Below are 18,796 nucleotides of genomic sequence, written 5' to 3'. Positions count from 1 at the left end.
ATGTCAACCACTTACTTTAGGTTGAATATATTACTAAAGATAGTTCTCTTGTTGTCATACTTCAACATATACTTGTTCGTTAGTATGATGGATGAAGTAGAGAAATGGAAATTTTCTGACTCATATCACCTTTTATGAATTCTTCCACAAAAATTAGAATACATGTAATTTTATTTCCAACGTACGTTTTGAAACTAATAGTCGAGCAAGTGGATTACATCCCATGGGACATTCAAATTTATGGAGAAAATATCATGTATGCGACAATGGTTCTCAAGTACTTTTAAACCTCAAACGAATACATTAGAATCGAGTTGGTACAACCAATTGAACAAAAGACATCATTCAACCGTAACCAATATCATATTCAATAGAACAAAATAGCATTAAGACCAGAATTCTCAATGACTGAGATAAGCAATCATAATTTAAATTGACCATTTATATGATGTGGACTCATCTTAAAAAAATAAATAAACAAAACTAGGCATGTTCTACAAACAAATAAATAAGCCTAGCGAGTACTTAATGTAAAAGCCCAAATTATAGTTACATACCTTAAGTTTGGTTCCCGCCGTGTATAGACAAAACCGGAACGACGACCCAAATCCAATCTGGAACAGGGCACCAGAACCCAGCTGGAATGGTATACGCCACCGGGTTGAGTCGAAACGGGTCGGAAGGAATTGACCGGGTTGAGTCGGAACGAGTTGGCCTGGTTGAGTCGGAACGGGGACAGGAGCCGGAACTGGGCAGGGTTTCGTCTTTTTTTACTTTTCTTTTTTCAGAGAACAGGGACAGCGAAGACATGGAAATGAGATATGAATGGATTTTTTTTTGTTTGTTTTTAATTTCTCTTTCCACACACAACGAAGAAAAGAAAAACCCAGATCCGCACCTTTACTTCCATGACGGATCGATAAATCAGTGTACACATATTGCCCCACTCCTATTTTGATTAATCACCAAAATACGCAGAGATCCATCGTACACCTTCCCCACTCCTATTTTGATTAATTAACAAAATACACAGACCCCTAAATATATCTTTGCATGATTAATCAGACCTCCTTCTTGACGGAAGATTGATGAGGGGAAAAAAATAATATTTATAGGGCTTCCGAGATATCGATTGCCGAACCCAAAGGAAAAGAATTCTTTAACGACACGGAAGAGCTCGTGCATGATAACGTGTTGTAGTGGAAATACATGGAAGATAAAGAGGCAGAGGAAAGTTTCTATTGATTAGAATCAACCGTATTACATCCATATATTCCTTTATATACAAGTAGGAAGAAGACCCTAGACATTATATTGGGCCGCACATTTATGGGCTACAAACCCTACAACATAAAGTCTAATATTATAATAATCAAAGAGGAGCTCGAGAATGGTTAAGGTTCCAAAGGGAACCATTTAATGCAGAATCAGACTCCCAATGGGAGAAGCCAGAATTGAGAGACCCTTAAGACTAGGGTCTGATCTGTCCTGCCACTGCGCCTCATTACTCATTAGTATAAAAAGGAAATACTCTAACACCAAGCACTGTGGTGACCCGTTTCTCTTCCCTATCACTCATATGTCGGGAAAAAACCAAAAAAACAACTACTATGGTCTTCCAAATCTGTACATGTGTCCCTCCCTCCCTTTCGCTATAAGAAGGATCACATCTGATCCTGTTAGTAGGGAAGAGAAATCACACGGCTACTCAGTTGCCATATAAATTTATACTTTATGGTTACTCAGTAGCCGTAGCATTTAAAAGGCTATCGAGTTTCCGTGTCTGGTTTTTACAAGGCTACGAGTAGCCGTATACCTTAAAATTTTCCTTTTTCACTCTTTTTTTTTTACTAAAACTCTTTTTTTACCTATTATATCTACTTTTTACCTATTTTATATCATTTTTTTTTACTCTCAAATATCTATTTTTACCCAGACAAATATATTTCTATTGGAAAAAAAACTGGGAAAAAAGATATAGCAACTGAGTAGCAAGAGCACCATAGTGAGGTTGCCTTCCTTGTGATATCCCTTCCCTTTATTTGAGGTATATGGAACGGATGCCCTGCACCACAGTGCTTGGCCTAACACCAGTAAAATGGTCGCTTTTTCAATCGAGAATAAAATGTTGCTCTTGTCGTTCGAGCTTAGATATTATTCACAATTGAAGGACATAAACTTATTTTCTTTTTATAAGAAGAGAAGATTTATTGACGATAAAAGATTTTACAACAACTCTACCATAGGTAATGAAAAGGAAAAAAAGAAAAATTACAAATTGAAATTACAGGAATAGTGCATCCCGGTTACTAAGAATGGAGCTGATAAAGTTCAAGTGCACTCTTCTCCCAGCTGCACTTGCCCAAGCCAAAACTAGTGACTTTACTTCTATACCCAAGTATGTCTCTATCTTGAAGTTCTGTTTAGGCTCAAATATGCGCTTATTACTTTCCGTCCAGATCATGTAAACCACTGCTGTAGGAATAAGACTCCATAGGTAGTTGTCTGCATTCGAAAAATTCAAATGCTGCCAAGTAATAGCTAACATTCCCGTACTTCTCGGTACCACACAGTGATAGACACATTTTTGTGTCTACATTGTCTTTAATTTTCAATATTGTTGGTACTCGATTTTGTACTAATTTGGTGTTTTATGTGTTTGTAAGTATTTTTGGGCAATAAACGTTTTTGGATAAATCGGCTCGAAAAGTTGTTAAAGGCACCTACGGAGGACACCCGTTATTCGGACCCTCAGCTACTAAGGGGCATCCAGTTAATAAGGGACACCCTCTTCACTATCCATCATCAGTTGCTATGGGCACCCCTACTCTGGATAGGGGCGACCTTTTCTTCTTCACGGAATGGACAGTTTTGGCGGGAAAGAGAGCTGCTTTCTGCGGAGATTTCTGGATCGGTTCTGGTGGAGATTTTGTATGATTTTCAAGTGGGAATTGGTTGGAAACACCCTGTCACGACCAAACAAGGTTGGTATGAGCTGTGATTTCGAAGATATAGGGAAATTTTGTTCGGTTCAACCAAAACAGAGAAGAAGATATATTATCGGCTTCTGTTGGAGAATACGTGGAGATGTTTGGGAGGAATTATACTCTTTGGATTTTTTGCTATATATTAGATGGTCTAGATGATGCAGAAGACGTGTGTGAAGATTTCATATCAATCTCGACAAAACAGGGCATTCACGTGTAGGAGAGACACTCGGACTCTGTGGTGTTATTTGGAAAGATTGCGTGTTTCTACAGCCTGTTGACTCAATCATATGCGTGTACCAGCATGTTTAGAGAGTGTCTGCAATATTCTAACACATGCACATGAAAAAAGGAAACAAAAATATTCCGGAGATATTGTATTCTGTGAGATTTTTTTGGAGCGATGAGGAGTTATTATTGTTCCTGTCGACTATATATGGAGTGCTGAGGAGTTGAAGTGGGTATAGAGAGTTTGGGGTGCAGTGAGAACGAACAGAGAGTCGAGAAATCAAAGTTGCAGGAAACACCATTTCTGCTGCTGCATAGCTGAAGAACACGAAGAACAGACCAACCAACACTGTCGTTTATTAACAGTTGTAACGACACACATCCGTGGGTCTTAGAACCTACAGTCTCAGCGACTGCTATACAGCTGTTTATTTGATATAATAACAACGACAGTATACATTTATCGTTCTTTGTAACAGCTGGTTTGTAACAGAAATAAGTGTTACAAACCCGTTTTTAATTATTTTCTTCCATATTATCATCCTTGTAAGCACCTTTTGAGCAATGAATTATCTTTTTGAGTGTTTTTGCATCATGATGAAGAGCTAAACCCAATCCTTGGGGCGATGGAGGAAGTTGTTGTTTCGGTAAAAGTGATATATCTTTATTTTAAATTAATTATAGCAATTCTATTATGATTTTTGCATTGAACTAAAAATGGATTATATGATTTTGATTAGTTAGGTGTATTTTCTTTTGATAGAATATACTTGCTTTAGAGTTTTGATATTCGATGCTTGGATTAACATCTATTCTTTTAAAAATCTACATGTCTAGGCAATACTATTAGAATCAATTTGAATGTTGAGTTGCGAAATTATTGCTTTATTAAATAACTAATATCGACCAATGGTGGAATCCTACCTCCAGTCTCTCCACAATATTCACATCACCTTTTTATTTGAGTTTATTATTATCATTTATAAAATTTAAGTCTAAAAAATCTGCTTTCACAAGTCTTTAACGAACCATTACTTACCACTTCTACAACCACTGTAAAAATGTCATCAATTTTTGGCTCCGCCGACGCGGACTTGTCTTTAGGCTAGAGTTTTTATATATTTTTTTAGGTTTTTATTTGTTTTTCATTTTTATTTTATTTGTTCTTCTTTACATTTTTTGGTTTTTGCCTTTTCCTTACAGATTTTGGAGTTTGGAGCGAAACAAAAATTTGCCAAAGCTTTTGGTGAATACTTAAAGATTTAAAAGCAAAGCGAATGGAGCGAAAATAAAAGAAGAATAAAAATTAATTAAAAAAAAGAAAGAGAGAGAGACATTTTTTTTATTAATTTTTTTTTAGATTATCTTTTTCTTTTGCACTATATTTTTGGACTGTGGACTGTGGACTTTGGGACTTTATTTTAAAAAAAAAAAACCTACGGAAGGGTGGTTTAAATATAAACTGTTTGCAGAGAAGGACGACGATTACGATATCGCCTCGGCCCCTCGGGTTCGTACATGACATAGGAATCGTGGCCTGAGTCGACTTCAGCGGTTCATCCCCCGTCTGGTACGAGAGGTAAGTTTGTCAAAACACTCGCGAATCCCCTATCAGCGAGTTACTGTATTCCTTCGTTTGCATATATGCTGAGGATTTGAAAATGGCTGCTTTAATTTCCTAGTAAAGGGAAAGGATTGGCCATACAAGATAAGGGTTCGGATTTCATCACCGTTCCCTTCTTGCCCGCCTTAGAAAAACGAAACCAAACGTGAATCTAAGCCTAAAATTTGACTAGAACGAGACCTATAGGGTAACGAGCTTAATAGGAAAGTCATTCAAAAAATATTGGTTACTCTTTTAATCATACCTCAAAGTTCATGATGGTTTCTGTGAGTTGAATACGCCGCCTTGTAACGCCGGTGAGGCCTTGGGTATCAAAGCTCCACTGAGCTTCCCTCGTCTCGATTCAACTTACTTAAACTCGTATTGATTCCAGAGGAGTTTGCTTAAATTGTAACGAATTCCCTTTCGAAGGATTAAAAGCTGGTCTAGAAACAATCTAAGTGGAGCCATCATGCTTTTTGTTTGCTAGAAATCAGTAGGTTTGATGTGGTGGAGTCAGCCTTGTTTGTGTTTGCATAGGACTACCCTTCCTTTTAGGATTTCTTTCTTTTTCTTTTGTTTTTCTAGTGTATGCCCAAGGTTATTAAAGAGCGGGCTTGGAAAAGAAACACTCTAGGTCGTTTGATTAGTGATAAACCTAGTAGTTCTTCTTGTGAAGGCGGGGAGCTCGAAGACTCTTATTTTGAGAGCCCTGTCTTTGGAAATTTCATCTTTGAAAACTTGAAAATTAGTGAAGAAAGTACTCTAGTCCTTTGGTAGTGCCAGAAATGGAAACTTTGAAAGCTTTGTTAAACCCAACTAGGACCTCTCGTCCGTCTTGTATCAAGTTAGCTGAAACCGAGGTAAATTATGAACTCAAACCTGGGACTTTACAGATGCTCCCAATCTCTTTAGGAAAAGAGAATGAGAACCCCTATTTTCATGTTAGTGAATTTGAGGAAGTTTGTAGTACTCTGAAAATTAAAAACCTTAGTGATGATGCGTTGAAACTTAGGTTATTCCCCTTTTCCTTAAAAGATAAAGCCAAATCTTGGCTGTATAGTTTGGCTTCTGAGTCAATTGAAACCTATGACCAACTTACATCTGCCTTTATACAGAAGTTTTTCCCAAGGCACAAAACATCGTCTATTAGGACACAAATCTGTACTTTTGCTCAACAAGAGGGAGAATCTTTGTATAGGTATTTAGAAAGGTTCAATGACTTAATATCTCAATGTCCTCATCATGGCTTAGAGAGGTTAGTTCAGATCCTCTACGAGGGTTTAGATTATTCAACAACAACCATGGTTGAGTCCTTATGCAAAGGTGGGTTTGAGAATAAAACTGTTGATGAGGCGATGACATTTTTGAATGAAATCGCTGATAAGACCCAACAATGGGAAAATAATAGGGAACCCCATAAAAAAATTCTTCTAAGTAAAGGAAATGTCAATAGGGTAGAAGGATCTTATGAGTCAGATGCTAAAATAGCAGCCATATCCAACAGTTTAGAAGCCTTAGAATTAGGTCATTCTAGTGGTAATAGTGGTAGAATAGAGCCTTTTTGGGAAGTCCATACTGTTGAGGAGCAAGCCAATACTCTTTATAACAACACTAGATTCGATAACCGTCAGAAGTTTGACCCATATTCAGAAACCTATAACCCTGGATGGAGAAACCATCCCAACCTTTCTTGGTCTAAGAGACAGAATCAAGGCCAGTCTAGTAGCTCTCTGGTTCCCCCAAGTTTTGGCTATACTAAGAATCCTTCAGCTCCGGCACAGTTTCAGAACCCTTCGGATAAGAAGATTATGAGTTTAGAAGAGTCTCTTGCTTTGTTAACTCGTAACACTGTGCAGTTTCAGCAATCTGTTGCTCAAGGTTTAGAAGAAAATAAGGGAATAGGTCAGGCTAACTCTGAGGCTATTTCCGAGTTGAAAACCCAGGTTAGTCAGATAAATGAGTCTTTAAGAGAAAGAGGTAAGTTTCCTAGTCAAACTCAACCCAACCCTAGAGGAATTAATGAAATAGGCGAAAGACCATCCGATCATGTTAATGCAATAACAACCCTTAGGAGCGGTAAAACGGTAGACAATAAGGTAGCCATGCTTTATGGACATACTGTAGTTCCACCTTCTACTTCTGAAGAGGAGCCCATAGCTGAGGAAACTGAAACAATTTTTAAGGAGTCCCAAGAAATTCCTGATAGGACTACCTATGTTCCTAGAGCCCCATATCCACATTTGTTAGCCCCAACAAAGAAGGAGTCGACTTTCAACGAGATAATGGAAATATTTAAGTAGGTGAACATCAACATTCCATTATTAGAAGCAATTAGGCAGATGCCCGCTTATGCCAAGTTCCTTAAAGATCTTTGTACACGAAAGCGTAAGCTGCATGTCCATAAGAAAGCCTTTTTAGCTGGTCAAGTAAGTCCAATTCTTCTGAACCAAACACCCCCTAAGTATAAGTACCCTGGATGCCCTACCATATCTTGTGTGATTGGTAATCATGTAGTTGATAAGGAATTGCTTGACTTAGGAGATAGTGTTAACTTACTCCCATACCATGTGTATACCCAACTAGGACTTGGTAAGTTGAAACCGACCAAAATGACACTTCAATTAGCTGATAGGTCTGTCAAAGTGCCTCGTGGTGTCATGAAGATGTTCTTATTGAGGTTGATAGGTTCATATACCCAGTGGATTTTGTTGTTCTAGATACCCAGCCTGTTCAGGACCCAAGTGCTCAAATACCGGTGATTATAGGTCGCCCATTCTTAGCCACATCTAATGCTGTCATCAATTGTAGAACCAGACTTACGAACATATCTTTTGGTAATATGACTACTGAGCTAAATGTCTTTAATGTCATTAAGTCTTCTGAGATAGATGATTTAGAAGTGGTGAACATGATTAGCACTCTAGTTCCTGATCCTTTAGCCTGCACTGTGTTTGATAATCCATTATTTGATGAACCTTTCAGTGCTTCGGAGGAGGTAACCATGACGAATACCTTAGTTGATGAACCTATGCTAGAGATTTTCTTTGATAATCCATTATATGAGGATGTTGTTCATTTAGATGAACAGTCCCCAAAAGAAGCTAGTATTTGTGCTGACTTTATGGACCCTAGAACCCATCCCATAGATTTTGGTCCATTTGAGGATATTGTTCACCCTAAGTTTGGGGGTAATGATGACTCTAGTGATCGTCATGTATCCCTAATTGAAGTCCTTAAATTGGGACTCGAGCTTTGTGCGTCTAAGATACTACTTGAGTTTCTTCAAACTCTGCTACCCTATCCTCCAGATACTTTCCATGAAGAAACCCAATTCTTAGAGGCATGTCATTCGGTTGAACCTGTTTTCCTAGACACTTATATAGAGACCAAAGAGACACCCCATATAAATCTAGTTGCCTTGATGAAAGCCCTAGATCAAGTTATGCTCCGTCAGCTCATTTTTTTCCAAGATGGTAGTCTTTCTTTTGTGTTTGGTCTATTTGGTTCTGAGGACCCGCAACTATTTCGGCTATTGGTATATGACTTTGGAAGGTGACAATCCTTTTTGAGGTATTTGATGTCCAGCTAAAGACTTTAAATTTAGCATTTTCTGGGAGGCACCCACGCTCATGCTTACGGTAATATCTTTCCTTATTTCTTTTTCCATCCATCAAGTGGTAACAATTTTTCCTTGTTCATGCTTTTAATTTCATATTTAGAACATTGAGGACAATGTTAGATTTAAGTTTGGGGGTGGGGAAAAAACTTTTTGTTAGATACAATAAATAAACTCCAGAGCCTAGAAATTTATGCTTATTAAGGTTGGCACTAACCAATCTAAGTGGATGGGAACATCTTGGTTTGTAGGAGTTGAGGAACCAATCTGATTAGATGGAAACATCTAAAGAGTCTATTCATAAAAGCACAGAGCTCATGTGTTAGAATTAAAAAAAACATGGTAGTTTCGCCATATCTCGTTGAATCCTAATCCTTCTGTTTTTATTTTTTAAGTGACTTGGTGGGGCACACTGTTCAAGTAGTTACCTTTGCTAGGGTGAATTAGGGTGATTGAGATACAAAAAAAAAAAAGAAGAAGACCGGACCATCAGACCAACCGGAATAAATTCAATAAAGTCGACCACTGGTTCCCTTGTATATGCCAATGTGTTGGTATTAGTCCAGGCCAATATCTCAGTCCATTAGAATAGGTTCGCTTTCGCAGAGGCCTTCAGACAGATATGGGAAACACCGTTCACTTTAAACCATCTAATTTTATCTTTATCCATCTTCTTAATCTTTCCATGTGATTGGTTGAATCCGGTTATGATGTCCAGAAACTATCTGAGTAGAGCTCTGTCACTTATACATGAATTTTAGTATGCTAAGTGCAAACTCGTGTACAACAATTGGAATTTCGCATCAGGGTACTTCCTCCTATAGTCAATGATTGTATGTCAACCAAGGAGATTCTTTAGTTCCTTCCAAGGTTCTGCGTAGATAACTAGGGTCTGGAGTAAAGGTTTTGTGGGTACACCTACGGTAAACCCTCCCGATATTAACTCGGTCACTAGGGCCACCTAGTGAGTTGGGATTTTATTTTCAAGATTAGTTTTGCTCGAGGACTAGCAAATAATAAGTTTGGGGGTATTTGATAGACACATTTTTGTGTCTACATTGTCCTTAATTTTCAATATTGTTGGTACTCGATTTTGTACTAATTTGGTATTTTATGTGTTTGTAGGTATTTTTGGGCAATAAACGTTTTTGGATAAATCGGCTCGAAAAGTTGTTAAGGCACCTACGGAGGACACCCGTAATTCGGACCCTCAGCTACTAAGGGGAATCCAGTTGATAAGGGACACCCTCGTCACTATTCATCATCAGTTTCTATGGGAACCCCTACTCTGGATAGGGGCGTCTTCTTCACGGAATGGACAGTTTTGGCGGGAAAGAGAGATGCTTTCTGCGGAGATTTCTGGATCGGTTCTGGTGGAGATTTTGTAGGATTTTCAAGTGGGAATTGGTTGGAAACACCCTGTCACGACCAAACAAGGTTGGTATGAGCTGTGATTTCGAAGATATAGGGAAATTTTGTTCGGTTCAACCAAAACAGAGAAGAAGACATATTATCGGCTTCTGTTGGAGAATACGTGGAGATGTTTGGGAGGAATTATACTCTTTGGATTCTGTGCTATATATTAGAGGGTCTAGATGATGCAGAAGACGTGTCTGAAGATTTCATATCAATCTCGACAAAACAGGGCATTCACGTGTAGGAGAGACACTCGGACTCTGTGGTGATATTTGGAAAGTTTGCGTGTTTCTACAGCCTGTTTACTCAATCATATGCGTGTACCGGCATGTTTAGAGAGTGTCTGCAACATTCTAACACATGCACATGAAAAAAAGGAAACAAAAATATTCCGGAGATATTGTATTTACTGTGAGATTTTTTTGGAGCGATGAGGAGTTATTATTGTTCCTGTCGACTATATATGGAGTGCCGAGGAGTTGAAGTGGGGATAGAGAGTTTGGGGAGCAGTGAGAACGAACAGAGAGTCGAGAAATCAAAGTTGCAGGAAACACTATTTCTGCTGCTGCATAGCTGAAGAACACAAAGAAAAGACCAACCAAGACAGTCGTTTACAACAGTGATAACGACACACAGATGTGGGTCTTAGAAGCTACAGTCTCAGCGACTGTTGGACGACAGTCTTATTTGTTATAGTAACAGCGACAGTACTCCTTTATCGTTCTTTGTAACAGCTGGTTTGTAACAGAAATAAGTGTTACAAACCCGTTTTTTATTATTTTCTCCCATATTATCATCCTTGTAAGAACCTTTTGAGCAATGAATTATCTTTTTGAGTGTGTTTGCATCATGATGAAGAGCTAAACCCAATCCTTGGGGCGATGGAGGAAGCTGTTGTTTCGGTAAAAGTGATATATCTTTATTTTAAATTAATTATAGCAATTCTATTATGATTTTTGCATTGAACTAAAAATGGATTATATGATTTTGATTAGTTAGGTGTATTTTCTCTTGATAGAATATGCTTGCTTTAGAGTTTTGATATTCTATGCTTGGATTAACATCTATTCTTTTAAAAATCTACATGTCTAGGCAATACTATTAGAATCAATTTGAATGTTGAATTGCAAAATTATTATTTCATTAAATCACTAATATCGACCAATGGTGGAATCCTAGACCCAGTCTCTCCACTATATTCACATCACCTTTTTATTTGAGTTTATTATTATCATTTATAAAATTGAAGTCTAAAAAATCTGCTTTCACAAGTCTTTAACGAACCATTACTTACCACTTCTACAACCACTGTAAAAATTCCATCACCCAGGACCAGCTGTCGTTAGGAATAACTGGATACCAAATCATGTGAGCTATTTTACAGTGCAAAAAATGTGATCATGTGATTATGTATCATCACCACAGAGCACACAAGAATTATAGATATCAATACCTTTGATTTGCATGATGTCTGGTGTATTCAGTTTCTCGTGAAGTAAACACCAGATGAGGAAATTAATTTTTGGAGGAACCGATTTCATCCATACAAAAGATTGAGGAAAGTATTGAATACCGAAGTTTGCCACCAATGTGAATAGAGATATTTTACGGTGAATACACCGGATTCATTTAGCGACCATCTTCTAGTGTCAGGTTGATTGTCAAGGACCGGAGGATAACTACCAATCTTGACCATAAACTCAGCAAATACATTCGCTTCCAAAGTCGTCAGATTCCTTTTCAAATTAAAATTTTAATTTCCATCCGTGGAGACCATGTCTGCAATCTTTGCAGCTTTGTTACTTGCCAGCTTGTATAAATAAGCAGATGTAGAAGCAAGGGATGTATTACCTCTCCAAATGTCGTTCCAAAAAGAAATTCTGCCACCAACATGGATAAACAAAGTTGAGTTACAACTTACAAGATGAGCAGTATCAGCTATTGTTTTCCAACATTGACACACCATGAGAGGTTTTGACTGCATTAGGTACCCGTTAGGAGAAACCATCACTATGTTTATCCACAATGATTCTATACCACAACCTGTTCTTTTCTTGTCCAAATCTCCAGCACCATTTAGCAAGCATGGAAAGATTCATCACTTTTAAGTTACAAACACCCAAACCACTTTCTTTTTTGTCAGTACAAACCAAACACCAATTAACAAGATGAGATACAGTTGAACCAACACTATGTTCCCAAAGGAAGTTTCTCATATTCCTTTCTAAGATTTTAATGACTGAGCAGGAGCTTTAAAAATGGAGAAATAGTAAATAGGCAACGAACTTATAATGCATTTTACAAGATCAAGTTTACCTCCTTTTGAGAGTGATATTTTTCTCCAAACTGACAATCTTTCCTCAAACTTATCTATTATGGGATCCCATATATGCTTCGAAGTTGCCATAGCTCCAAGAGGCATACCAAGATAATGAAAAGAAGACTGTTTGTAGTACAACCAAATTCAGAATCCCAAACAGATATCTCTGGAACATCACCAATAGCTATGAGCCTTGTCTTTAAGGTGTTAACCTTTAGACCAGCAATATACTCGAAACACTTGAGAGCAGAGAATAGATTATGAAATTCCTCCTTGCTATGTTCAATGAAAAAATGGTGTCATTGGAAAAGTGCAAGTGATTTATAACAATGCTAGAAGGAGTCACGAGAAACCACTAAAAAGGCCAAGTAGAGAAGCTCTGTCCATGTATCTAGAAAAACCCTCCATGGCGATATTAAAAAGAAAAGGTGAAATTGGACAACCTTTTCTAACATCCCTTGAGCTTGTGAAATAACCAAAGGAGGATCCATTGTTCAACATAGAAAAAGATGAAGTAGAATAACAAAACTTTAACCAATTTCACAACTTACTTCCAAAACCCATTTGATTAAGAACATACTCCAAATATCTCAAATTAATCCTATCAAACGCCTTTTCTAGGTCAATGTTGTAGATGATAAAAACCTTATCAGATTTGAGTCTTGAGAATACAAGCTTGTCCATGAACAACTTGAGTCTTGTAGCCAACACTTTAGAAATTATTTTATTGAAGGAGATAAACTGTGAAACCAATCATTATTATTGGGACAATATATTTTAAAAGTCTATGACGCTTGCGGGTAATAAAAGTACAGGAATAAATAACATCCCTTTAAAAGGATTTTTTTCACTTCAACAGTTCGGTAAGAACTTATGTGGCCATTTTATACGCAGTTAACCAAGCTCATTCAGGATTATCCATTGAAAAACAAGTGTTAATATTTTTTTAGTCATTTTCAACGACTCAACTTTAACTAATTATACTAACTTATTATTCATATGTATTGTCGAAAAACTATAACTCGTACCTAATACTTTAAAGTCAAAGAAAGATACCTTAGTCATGATGGATGCTTTGAAATCTTAAAAGGAAAGCATGTCAGTATTTAATGTAACGTGTGGTTCTTCAATCTAGTATTATGTTATGAACTAGATCATGATATATAATGATTTGCAATGCAACTGTGGTTTCTTTCAATAAAAATGTTAGTTAAAACTAATTTTCATTATGACGTCGAGTGTTCCTGCTGCACTTTTGTTATGGCATTTGAATTTTTATATGTTGCAGAAACGAAGATCTGGAATTTGCTAGCCGATGTTATTCTATGGTGTACATGGAAAGAAAGAAACTCTCGTGTATTCTCTGGTAAAGTGAAAATTGTTCAACACGTTATTTTCACATGGTGAAGTACTGTTTATTTCAGTGGGTTATGGTTATCAAATATTTTGAAGATGTGTCTTTTGATTTTGTTGTAAGTAATTGGTATGCGATTGACTTTGATCCTCAATGTTCTGAGGTATTTTTGTTTTTTTTTGATTCGTTTGCTTGTTTGCGAGTCTTTTTTATTTTTTTTCCCTTGCCTCCATTGGGTGGTTCAAACCTTTTGTACCCCCTATTCTGATCAATGAAATCTTCTTTCTCGATTAAAAAAAAACTAATTAGGATTTGACTTTAGTTATAAGATAATTGTCATTAATTAGAAATAAAAGAACAATGAAAGGACTTATATAATTCATTGTTGTTAAGAGATCTCCAACAATTACCCAAAATATCCTCATGCTTTCCTTCTCGCTACACTAACTAATAACCTTAAAAAAAATTTAATACTCCCTCCATTTCTAGAAAAAAGTTACTATTGCTTTTTCTATATAGCCTATTTTTAAATTAAAATGACAAAGTGATAGTACCCCTTTTCTAGAAACGGAGGTAATATTAATTATAATAATTCGGTCAACATCAACGAGATGTACTTGGTGGAGGAACTTGCAACAAAAAAGGGTTGAATTTATTAAACTCCTTATGGATATCGAAATCAAATTTCGATCTTCACCATTCCGTTCAAGGTTTGGCTATAACTTCAACACCAGTTTCACACTTAATTCAAACTCGATTGGCATTAGCGGTTAAAGCTACAAAACGGTTAACTTTTTACTTATTGTCACATATCGACATAATAACCAAGTTATGTCACCGTTATCGGCGTCAATGTATAAACTTTCACGAATGTTCTTCCAATAATTACAGTAAATCATCATTCTTCACCCCTGTTCGAATAATATGTTACAAAGTTTCTACAAAGAGATAAATATTCATCTTGGATGAACAATTGACCACCAATTCTCGGTTGATTCATGTGTTGGTGTAAAATGTGGATGGATGGGTATATATGTGGTGTAGTGATTAGAGATTTTTCGTGGTTGTAGTAGTGAAGGTTCAAACTCTCGGATTTGTGAAGGATAATTTTTTTTTTAGACTTAATAAAAATAAATAAATCATTTTATATGCACAATATTAACAAAATATGGGAGAGAATTTTTACCGGGGATCAGGATTCCACCATTCACCAAAATTTATGTGATTCAATAACAATTCTTATCATGCAATTCTAGACAATATAACTCCAATCAAAGGAAATTGTGATTCTAATCATTGCCTAAATTAGATTTTGAAAACATCCACTGTTAATCGCGAGCATGAAGTATCAAAAGCAATTTACTAATCATACTCCATCAAGATAAAACACAATTGATTAATAAAAATCATTTACTCCATTTTTATTCGGTGCAATTAATCATAAAAGAGTTGCATAAATAAATTTAAACAAATTTTACCACATAACTTTTGGAAGAATGGCTTCCTCCCTCACCCCTGGGATTGGGTTTAGCTACACATGATGAAAAACCTCTCAAATTGATTCATTGATACTCAAAAGTTGTTTACAATCAAGAGAAAATGGAGAAAAACGGTTTACAACAGTGTTTGCGACACATATAGAGCGTTCAAAAAGAACGATACAACAAAGGTGCTGTGTTCCGAAGTCGGGGAAATGAATTGAGTATTGTCGCAGGTAAGCGACACTAATCAACGACTGTCCCTGGGGGTATTATGTTCTTCGTGTTCTTCCTTGCACCAGCAGCAAGCTTTTCTCCTGCGTGACTTTCTTTCGATTCTTCTCGGCTCCTAAACTCTCCCAAAGACTCTCCAACTCTTCTAAACTCTTTAGCCTTGTATTTATAGTGTTTTAGAACAAAAATATCCGACCATAACACCGTACAATCTCCCATTAATCCCGTCATTGCTCGCTCCCCGTATTTAACAATAATTTCCATTTTTGGCTTCTACGCACGTAAACTTTGATCCTGCACGCTCTAGTTAACCTTCCCCACGCCTCCGAAGTCATCGAACTCCTCCAAAACACTCCATGCATGGAAAACACACAATCAAACTCGTGTTACAGGACACGTTGCTCTGTTTTGAGCTCGTGACTCAAACCAGGATTTCCATCCAATTCCGATCGAATCCGATGCCCACAATGTGTTCCCTATCCCATATCACAACTTCCCACCAAATTTTAGCGATTGAATCGCACTAAAACACCTTCATTTTCTCGATCACAAATCTGCCAGTTTTGAATATATTTTTCCCGCCAAAAAGCTGTTTTTGAATTTAAAGAGAAGATGGATGCCCCTTAACCAGAGCTTGGGTGCGAATAGAAATTGGGTGGAAATAGTAATTTTTGGGTGGAAATAGTAATTTTTATGGGTTCCTCCGGGACATTTCTGGGATGCTTCCGGTGCATTTCTAGGGTGCCTACGATACATTTCTCCGGGGTGTAAAACACTGCTTTTTGAGCCCATTTCGCCGCAAGGGCTTATTTCTCTAAAAATTCCTACAAAGACATAAAAGAACACAATAAATACAAAATTGAGCACTAACAATACATACAATAGAGACACATTAGACACATAAATGCGTCTATCAACACCCCCAAACTTATTATTTGCTAGTCCTCGAGCAAATTTATTCTAGAAAGGAAAATCATTTGAACCCCTAGGTGGCCCTAGTGGCAGAGTGTTGTCTCCGGAGGGTTTACCAGAGGTGTACCCACAAAACCTTTACTCCATACCCTAGCTATCTACGTAAAACCTTGGAAAGCACTAAAGAACCTCCTTGGTTGGCATACAATTATTGACTCTAAGAGGAAGAACCCTGATGCGAAATTCCAATTGCTGTACACGAGTTTGCACTCAAGCATACTAAAATTCATATAAGTGACAGAGCTCTACTAAGATAGTTTCACGATGGACATCATACTCGGAGTCTGACTAATCACATGAAAAGATTAAGAAGATGGAAAAAGAAAAATGTAGATGTTTGAAAAGCGAACGGTGTTTCCCATATCTGTCTGAAGGCCTCTGCCAAGATGAACCTAACCTAAATGACTGAGATACCGGTCTGACTAATATTAACACACTGGCATATACAAGGGAACCAGTGGTTAGTAATCCTAACTCTAGGTCTACACAACTGGCATATACAAGGGTACCAGTGGTCGACTTTATTAAACACACATTTATTTAAGAACTAACAACATGATTGGACCTTGTGGACCGAAGCGCATGTTTCTTGTCAGCAGATTACATGGTGATTCCCGTGGATCCTGCATTCCACGCTTGTTTAGGCGACGGAGACAGGGAGAACACACACATATTGCTATCCAAGTGTTAGTATTTATTCCGATTGGTCTACTGGTCTGGTCTATTTTTTTTTTTTTTGAAAAGGTAACTCAGTCACTCTATTTCACCCTAGCAAAGGTAACAACTTGAATCGTGTGCCCCACCAAATCACTTGAAATAAAAGAAAACTAAAAATAGAAAGTGAAAAGGACTCGACGAGATATGGCGAAACTATCATGTTAATTCTAACACCTGAGCTCGTGCTTTTATGAATAGACTCTATAGATGTTTCCATCTAGTCAGATTGGTTCCTCAACTCCTAAACAAAAATGTTTCCATCCACTTAGATTGGTTAGTGCTATCCTTAATAGGCGTAAATTTCTAGGCTCTGGAGTTTATTTATTGCAACTAAAAAGTTTCTCCCATACCCCCAAACTTAAAATTAACATTGTCCTCAATGTTCTAAAGATGAAATTAAAAGCATGAACAAGGAGAGACAGTTACTATTTGAAGCAAAAGAGTGAAGGAAGGATATTACCGGGTTGCATGAGATTGGGTTACCTCCCAAGAAGTGCTAAGTTTATAGTCTTCAGCCAGACTAAGAAAGGTTTAATCACCTCGAATCATATAGCAATAGCCGAAATAATTGTGGGTTATCGAAACCAAATAGAGCTATCACAAGTAAAAGGAATCTGCAACAAGCCAAGAAAATGAACATGTACTGCATACCCTTATCTAGTTTCCTGATTAAGATACCTATGTCCCATTGTGGTTCAGGTTCAGGTTCTATGAAAGGATCTTGATAGAATATTTTCATTGGATGCACTTCCTCATAGCTAAGATCCAACAGTTCAGGTTTAAAAGTCTGGAAAAACTCAATTAAAAATAATAACAACCTGAATAACTGGGGATCCTTAAAGTCAATCAGATTTGACTTACACAGCTGACCACAAAGAGAGTGGTGGTCTTCCTTAAACAGATGTGTCGACCCTAATCTCCTAAAGTAATTAGGTTTAGTCTCAAAACTTAATAATTGACACATCTGAAATTTATATGTTCCCACAATTGGTAGAAAAGTTTTTGGTGGGAAAACAAAGTCAATCTTGGTATTATTGTCTGGGCTAACCTCATCAACCAGAGGATGGGTTTCTAACAGTTGAGACTCGTGTTGAATATTATTAAGTTCGGGAAAACGAGTACGAAGATAGTCTTGTAAGATGGTTGAGGCATTGATGTCAAGTCCCACGTGAGGGATTTTTGTAAGAGTTAAAGAACATGGATAATGATAATCACCCCCAAACTTAGAGTTTTCGGCGTCTCTAGGTAGTCTGGTCATAATCTCCCTAATTTCTAGGTCATCAGATTCCTGAAAGTGGGCGATTGATTTTTCTAAGTCAGGTTCATCCCCGCTAATCTCTACGAGTTCATCTAAGACTATTGTTTCTAAATCGGTTGACTCGAAAACAATACTCTCAAGATAAACTGGTTCCTCTAAACCATCATCGGTTTCGTAATCATCGTCTAAAACAGGGGTATTCTAGTCAAATCCTCGTCCTTTTGAATAGGTAAATAATTATTAAAATTATTTGGATTTGAACTAGAAATATCATTATAATCATCATCACCATCCTCCTCATCATCATCATCACAACATAATTTTTGATATTCACGAATTCTCAAGCTTTGTTCCCAACTACATGGTCTATGTTTATAATATTTCTCATAGGTCGTTAGAGTTGATTCCTCAATTAAAGTTGGAGTATCCATATATCGCTTCCCATGCATATATTCACCAAGAGTCATTTCCGAAGACGTCTCTTGATCACGAGAATTTCTAGACATATATTCTCGTAACGTCATCTCAGGTGGCGTCTCCTGAAAAGGATTCATCACCGAGGAAACACAAACTACAGAGGAATTCTACACAATCACAAACAAGGCTGACT

At 37.1% G+C, this 18,796-nt stretch overlaps 1 pseudogene; it reads right to left on the bottom strand.

Annotated features, from left to right (window-relative positions):
* Positions 1–5,970: 5,970 nt before the first annotated feature.
* Positions 5,971–6,070, bottom strand: LOC113292184 (annotated as a pseudogene).
* Between the last annotated feature and the right edge of the window lie 12,726 nt (positions 6,071–18,796).

This window comes from Papaver somniferum, chromosome 6 (assembly GCF_003573695.1).
Source record: "Papaver somniferum cultivar HN1 chromosome 6, ASM357369v1, whole genome shotgun sequence".
Classification (NCBI taxonomy): Eukaryota; Viridiplantae; Streptophyta; class Magnoliopsida; order Ranunculales; family Papaveraceae; genus Papaver; species Papaver somniferum.
Note: the sequence above shows the minus strand (reverse complement) of the source record. Positions and strands in the feature narration are given on the sequence as shown.